Here is a 7,889-nt window from a genome sequence, read left to right as displayed (position 1 = left end):
AGCAAAAGAGATTTGTTACAGTTGTGATAGCAAATACACTAAAGGTAATAAGTGTGCTAAGAAGAAATTATTCTACATAGATTGTGAAGAGGAAGAAGAAAAGGAGCAAGAAAGGTCAAAAGAAGAGGATATACTCTAGGAACAAAGCCTAGATAAAGAAGAAATGAATCCAACCATATCTTGTAATCCATTGGCGGGAATTACCACTCCTCAAACCATCAAGATAGAAGGACAAATCAAGAAGAAAAAGGTAATAATGTTGATTGATTCAGGAAGTACCCACAATTTTATTCATTGTAAGGTAGCAAAAGAATTGAATTGCTTCTTATATCTAGCACTAGAGTGTCAAGTGATGGTTGAAAATGGAGGAACAATAAATTGCTCGGGAAAGTGCTATAATATCAAGCTATCCATGGGAGAATATGTATTGACTAGCCCAATGCTTTCCATTCCAATGGGAGGTGCTGATGTTGTACTAGGAGTCCAATGGCTACAATCCTTGGGTACAATAGCTTTTAAGTTTCAAGAACTTTTCATGAAATTTTCTATGGAAGGAAAGGAAGTTGAATTAAGGGGTATTGCAAGGAAACCGGGAAAGATAATCAGCTCTAACGGTATGACAAAGCTTCTAAAAAAGGAACAAAGAGGTGTAATTGCACAATTATGTTCGCTAGATGTTTCCACATTGGAATCATCTATTTCTCCAGATCTCCATAAAGTCTTGGACAATCATTCCAAGGTATTCGAGACTCCCAAAGGTCTCCCACCTATTCATGATCATGATCATGCTATTCATATGATTCCAGGAAGTGTTCCTCCAAACATGAGGCCGTATAGATATCCCTACGCCCAAAAGAGTGAAATTGAACATATGGTTGCAGAAATGCTAGAGGCTGGTATAATTCAACCGAGTCAAAGTTCTTTCTCTGCTCCAGTAGTATTGGTGCACAAGAAGGATGGATCATGGAGCATGTGTTCGGATTATAGGGAGCTCAACAAGCTCACTATTAAAGATAAGTTTCCCATTCCTGTCATTAATGAATTACTGGATGAGTTGCATGGATAAATTTACTTCACCAAGTTGGATCTTCGTTTAGGATATCATCAAATCAGAATGAAGACTGAAGACATTCTGAAAACAACATTTAGAACTCATGAGGGTCATTATGAATTTTTGGCCATGCCTTTTGGCCTTACCAATGCACCTTCAACATTTCAAGGTTTGATGAATTCCATTTTCAAACCATTCCTTAGAAAATTTGTGTTAGTATTTTTTGATGATATAATAATCTACAGCAAGTCTTGGAAGGATCATGTTGAACATTTTGATAGGGTGCTACAACTATTGGAGGAGAAACAATTATATGCAAAAAGATCCAAATGTTTCTTTGGAGTACAAGAGGTGGAATATCTGGGTCATATTGTATCTCATGAAGGAGTTAAGGTAGACCCTAGCAAAATTAAATCCATTAAGGAATGGAAAATCCCCACATCCATAAAGCATCTGCGAGGATTTCTCGGGTTGATAGGGTATTATCGCAAGTTTGTTAAGAATTATGGGAGAATAACAGCACCTCTAACAACATTATTGAAGAAATATGCATTTTCATGGACTCCAGTAGCAACAAAGGCCTTCGAACATCTTAAAGAGGCAATGTGCCAAGCACCGGTCTTAGCTACACTGGACTTCACAAAAACCTTTATTGTGGAATGTGATGCTTCATGAAATGGAATTGGTGTTGTTTTAAAGCAATATGAAAGACCCATTGCTTTTGAAAGTCGTCCAATCAAGGGAAAGTTTTTACACAAAGCTATTTATGAGAAGGAAATGTTGGCAATACTCCATGCACTTAAGAAATGACGAACCTACCTAATGGGAAGACACTTCAAGGTAAAAACAGATCATGATAGCCTTAAATACTTTTTAGAACAAAGATTATCCTCTGAAGAGCAACAAAAGTGGGTCACAAAGATGTTGGGTTATGACTTTGAAATCATCTACAAAAAAGGGAAGCAAAATGTGGTGGCAGATGCACTCTCAAGAAAGGATGAGGATGTGGAAGCATTGTTGTGCGCCATTTCTATTATCCAAATAGATTGGATAAACGAAGCAAGGGAGGAATGGAAGAATGATGAAGAAGTGTGGGCACTTATTCGAAAGTTACAACAAGATTCTAGTACGTCTGATACATTTAGCTGGCAAAATGATTCGTTATGGTACAAAGATCGCTTATGCATCTGTAAGAATTCCCAGCTAAAACAAAAGATTCTTATGGAATTGCACACTTCTCCCTTAGGAGGGAACTCAGGATTTTTAAAAGCTTACCACAGGGTTAAGAAGGAATTTTTTTGGGATGGCCTTAAATCAGATATTCAAAAGTTTGTGGTGGAATGTTTGGTTTGCCAACAAAATAAAGTTGAAACAATTAAGACACTGGGTCTATTACAACCTTTATCCATTCCAAGCCAACATTGGGAGGAGGTTTCAATGGATTTTATCACAAGTTTACCCAAGTCTGAGGGAAAGAGTGTCATCATGGTGGTAGTTGATAGACTTACCAAGTATGCAAACTTTTGTGCATTATCACATCCATTTAAAGCCAGTACAGTTTCTTCTGCATTTATGGAAAGAATTCAAAAGCTACATGGAAACCCAAAGATTATTGTAAGTGACAGAGATCCCATTTTCACTAGAAATTTTTGGACAGAATTAATTTCTTGTCTTGGTACTTAGTTAGCTTATAGCTCATCTTATCATCCTCAATCTGATGAGAAAACTGAGATAGTAAACAAATGTTTGGAAGGATATCTTCGTTTCTTTGTATCTGATAAACAGACACAATGGGTCAAATGGTTGCCTCTGGCTGAATGGTGGTATAACACTTCCTTCCATACAGAAACAAAAATGACCCCATTTATGGAACTTTATGGATATCAGCCACCATCCATCACATCATATTTAAGAGAAAATTCTAAGGTTCAAGCAGTGGAACATCACATCGAACATCAAGAACAAGTCCTCCAACTCTTAAAGGATAACCTCGTGTTGGCACAGAATAGAATGAAACAACAGGAAGATCAACATCGCAGTGAAAGAAGTTTTGATGTAGGTGATTGGGTATTCCTACGGCTACAACCATATAAGAAAATGTCCCTCAAGCAAGCTAAGAAGGATAATAAATTATCACCAAAGTATTAAGGTCCATACAAGGTGTTGCAAAATACTGGTACTATGGCATACGAATTGGAGCTTCCTGTAGCTTCTCGATTGCACCCAGTTTTCCATGTTTCATGTTTAAAGAAGGTTATAGGCGATAAGCTCCTAGTTCAAACAATATTGCCAGAACTTGACGAGGAAGGAAAAATTATATTTGAACCAGAAGCAGTCACAGAAACAAGAACTCAACAGCTACGAAATCGATCAATTTTGGAGTATCTTATCAAGTGGAAGAACTTATCTGCTGAAGGTTCCACATGGGAGGATGAGAATTTTATACAGAAGCATCCAAAACTACTCAAGTGCTGAGGACAACACTTTTTTGAAGGAGAGGGGCATGTTGGGTCCCTCTAATGCTAATGATTACCCCATTACTATTGTAGTTGTATCCCTTATTAATATTGTTGTGCCCTTGTTGTCCCCATATTGTTATTACTGTGCCCCATAGAATCCCTCTATTGTTATTTTTGTGGCTTTATATTATTTTTTTTAGGTCGGTTGGGTTATATTGTGACTCTTTAGACTCCTATACATAGAAAGGAGGTTTTGTAATTTGAATCATCCAAGAATTGTTCATTTATGTAATGTAAAGGAGGTTTCCCCCTCGAAGAGGCTGAATTCTAAGGCATTGATCTATCTTTTCTATCTTTTTCTTGAGCTGGTTTCATAACAATATGTCCTGAATCGTGATCTTGATCCTATGCCCCTGTATCTCAAAGGCCTCCTGATTTGGATCCCATTATCTCACAATATAGGATAGCAGTGGCTCACCTTCCTTCATCAATGGGTTCTCCATGAATTTCAGCAAACCATATTGTGCCAGAACCCCTCTGATAGCCTGATTCCCCTAAATCTCAATACGAAGCTCATTAAAATCTCATTCTCATGATACCAATTTGAAATTTTCCATACTTTCAAAATACCATTATATTTTGTCAGTTGAGAGTCATAACATTTTTGTTCCAAACTCAACCTCTTCTTACTAGAACTCACTAGAAACAACTCTCTCTAGGGTTTAGAGTGCAGTTTTTCCTGCAAAAACTGCACTGGGCACACTTTTCAGCCCCTTTTATACACCATAGGGCATAAAAAGCAACCCAAAAAGTGCATTTTGACCATGAAGAAGAGAAGGGGTTTCCCCTAGTCATTTGAGGCCCTAATCTAAAATTTTAATTCATTGAAAATGATGAGTAAGGTTAGGCCACCTACCTAAAATTCATAGATCCGAATTTTAATGGTCAATTTATTTTCTATGAGTTTGCCAAAATTTATGGCCTTCTCGTCCTCTCCAAATTCTCTAACAACTCAATGTGCAAATGAATTGGATTTGGGTGCAATAAGCCCTTTTATAGGAAAAACCCTAGTTCTTTCGTCGCCCATTGCAACCAAACCATAGTTGGTTTGAAAAACCATCAACACTATTGGAAAGATCTAACCAAGCTCTATAATGGGTCTCCCTTTGTTTTTGGTAATTTGAAACTTCACCAGGAAGCCATTTTTTCCAGGAGGTCTCACTTTTCCACCTATTAAAGTCAAAGTTCTTCATATGGGCCACTGGTACTATGGAACCACTTTACCTTTGCACTTTCCAACTCACATGTTGATTTTCTTCATGAGTAACCATTATTTACTCATGTTTTTATTGTCCCCTTTGGGCCTCCACCATGTGGTAGCATCATCGAGTCACCCTTAATCAAAGCATTAGAGATGACTCACCCTTGCATCCATGGAGTTTTTTCAGAATCCCATCAAGTCCTATTACAATACCTTATCTGTCATTGTGTCACGTTCATCTCATTTCACTCATATTTGGCCTCCAACCATATTGATCTATCTTTGAAAATCCTCTATCTGAGTAATTGACCATCCCTTCTAGAATTGAGTCAGTTATTGCCAGGTCAACCATGCATAATATGCTCTGACAAGGGAAGTCATCATTCCACCACTGATCTTATCATTCCATCATCCATGGTGTTAGTCTATTAGTCACATTATTATGATCCTTGTGGCTTTGTTGGGGAATCATCATTGCCTCAACTCTGGAAATCCCTCTTCTATTGGCTTCAACACAACTATTCCAATTGAGAGGTTTAGAGGGTTGTGTACCTTGATTCTAGCTTTCATCATTGTTTGGTGCCTCAAAGAAAGAAAAGGGAATTATCATTTCCCTTTGACTTGGTTGTTTCTTGTGTGCTTGACTCCAACTCATTATCGCACGGATGAGAATCGTACACTTAATGGTCTAGTGATCTAGTAGATGTTGGCATTATGATGTACGTGTTGTACTTGATGGCAACCCACTTGTAGCAGAACAACTCACTTGTATATGGTAACTAGATGAATCTACAGAAGAGATATCAGATGTGACAGAATGCATGACAATAGTGTTTATATATGTGATGAAATGCAGGGCAGCTTCAAGGAATCAATTTAAAGGCAACTCACTCAGATGAAAGATCACAGTATGGAAGGTAAACAAGAAAGAATGACAAATCAGTCTTCACAACATGAAGAAAGAGAGGTATACGTATGTTCACCATTGACCAAGCTGTGTATACACATAGGTTCACTGTGTTATGCTCCTATACCAATAGGTATCATATTTCATGATTGACTGGTAAAATGCCAATATGTTCATCCTTTCCATGCTGCAAAGGTTCCATATTTTGAGAAAAATCAAAAAATTAAAAAATGAAAAGAGGGTATGCCCTAAAAGAAAGATCAAAGGGCAAAAAGAATGAAATGGTCAAAAAGAAGGAAAATGAACCCCAAATGAAGAAGACCAAGAAAGTGTGCTAGTCCAAAATGCCACTACTATACTATTTTTGCAAAGAATCTCATGATGCACAGTTGGTTGACTCTTGCCACACTTGATGGATGGCCAAACAACTTAATCTTGGCTAGTTCATGTTTTAATTTCTTGTTTTAGATATAGAGAATAAAATCTATCCAAACAGTTCAAGCTTGGCAGATAAGTAGTTAGGTAGAGAAGCAAAGGTGCTCAATAGCTAAATCTGAGCCCCTGGAAGAAATAAGGGCAGACTTAGATAGGATGGCAGTTAAAAGAAAAGAAGAGAGTAAGGGTTTGCTAGTTTAAATGCACCCAAGGAAAATGGAAGAAAAAATGTTAGGTATAATAGGCTGGGTAGGCAGTTTTGATGTTGCAGAAGCAGGCTTATGAGTAAGTTTGTCCTTCAAAGGTGATTCATCTTATTACCATCATATATACCATGGCAACTATGTGGTAACAGATCAAGTGAGGCATGTCTAACTTCCCTTCACCCTTTTCCCAAAAAAAAAAACACTTACTAACCTCCCCCTAAAGAGATTGGGATCTGCTCAATACTCCTAGTTCACTTCATTTCATGAAAAAGACTAAGCGAAACTCTGTTTTTACTTAGGATAAAAAGAAGCCACATTTCTTGTGTAAAATCCTTACTTTCCCTATAGCCTAAGATCATCACTTAGCGCTTCCCATTTCATGAATCACATTAATTACATTTTAAATTTATTATTTAACTCCCTATAGCTATTTCCCCTTTCCCGTATATTATTAATATATAAAAACCCCAAAATTTTTCATATTCCCTGCCTTGGTTGTAATATCAACCATATCATTATATTTTTGGGAATTAATGATTCATCTAGAACCATGTAATAACCCTCCCCGCACAAATATTGGAAAATTAATTAACACCTGGTTAATTAATAGTTTAAACCAACGACAGCTAATCAACGCGCCCCGATATGTTAAAAAAACATTTTATATTGCGCGGGTCCCACGCCGTACCTCTGCCATATCCCGTTGAACGCTGACCGTCAGATTCGGTCCTATTGATCGGACGGCCCATAGCAATATAGCAAGGCCCTTGCGTCCCGAAGTTTACCGCCCGGGGAACGGTGGTATTGCCGCCCATACCAGGGACAGGTGGTGCCCTCCCGCAATGCTCACTACCCCTCCACTCAATACCACTTTGGCCCAAAAGCAGTGCGGGCCCAAACCACTTACCACCCCCGCTGCCTCCCTGCTGACGTCATCGCCACCTCATCCATGACGTCATCGCCACATCATCACCACGTCACCCTACTACATGACAAAACACCACGTCATGCTGACGTCATCCAAAAAAAGGCGCCAAAAGCCCACCAAAGTCAATTTTTGTTAAAAAGACACGAAAAACGCCATTTTCACTCATTTTCACTTGTTTTTCTTGCGGAACTATTGCATGTGATTTACGTCCAAGTAGCTGCTCGACCATACAGTCTGCCACCCAGCCAAATCAAGTCCACATTCCTGTTCTCCAGCTCGTCCTGCAACCTGCAATCCACACAGTGCGTTGTTAAAGACAGGTATTTACCTCAATTTTGTTTCCAAACCCTGTGAATTTCAGTTTTCTCTGCAAGTTGTCCAAAGCACCCAAATTCGAGTTCAATTCACCATACTGCCTTCAAATAAGCACACCAGAACCACTGCTCTTTTACCCATTTTTACCAAAAACCCTCCAAATTTCGTTTTTCTCTTGAAATTTCACCCAGTGAGCTAAATTCAAATCAACTTTGGTTTGCAATTCCCAGAGAAAAGCCCCAGAACTATTGTTTTGCCTTATTTTGCTACAAAAACCCAAATTCTAATTTGAAAATCACAGAAAATTGAGCAATGGAAGCTCCAGTG

The sequence above is a fragment of the Pinus tabuliformis genome, chromosome 6 (assembly GCF_031772625.1).
Source record: "Pinus tabuliformis cultivar Carrire ecotype Pingquan chromosome 6, CPIR1, whole genome shotgun sequence".
NCBI lineage: Eukaryota > Viridiplantae > Streptophyta > Pinopsida > Pinales > Pinaceae > Pinus > Pinus tabuliformis.
This window is presented reverse-complemented; position numbering follows the sequence as displayed.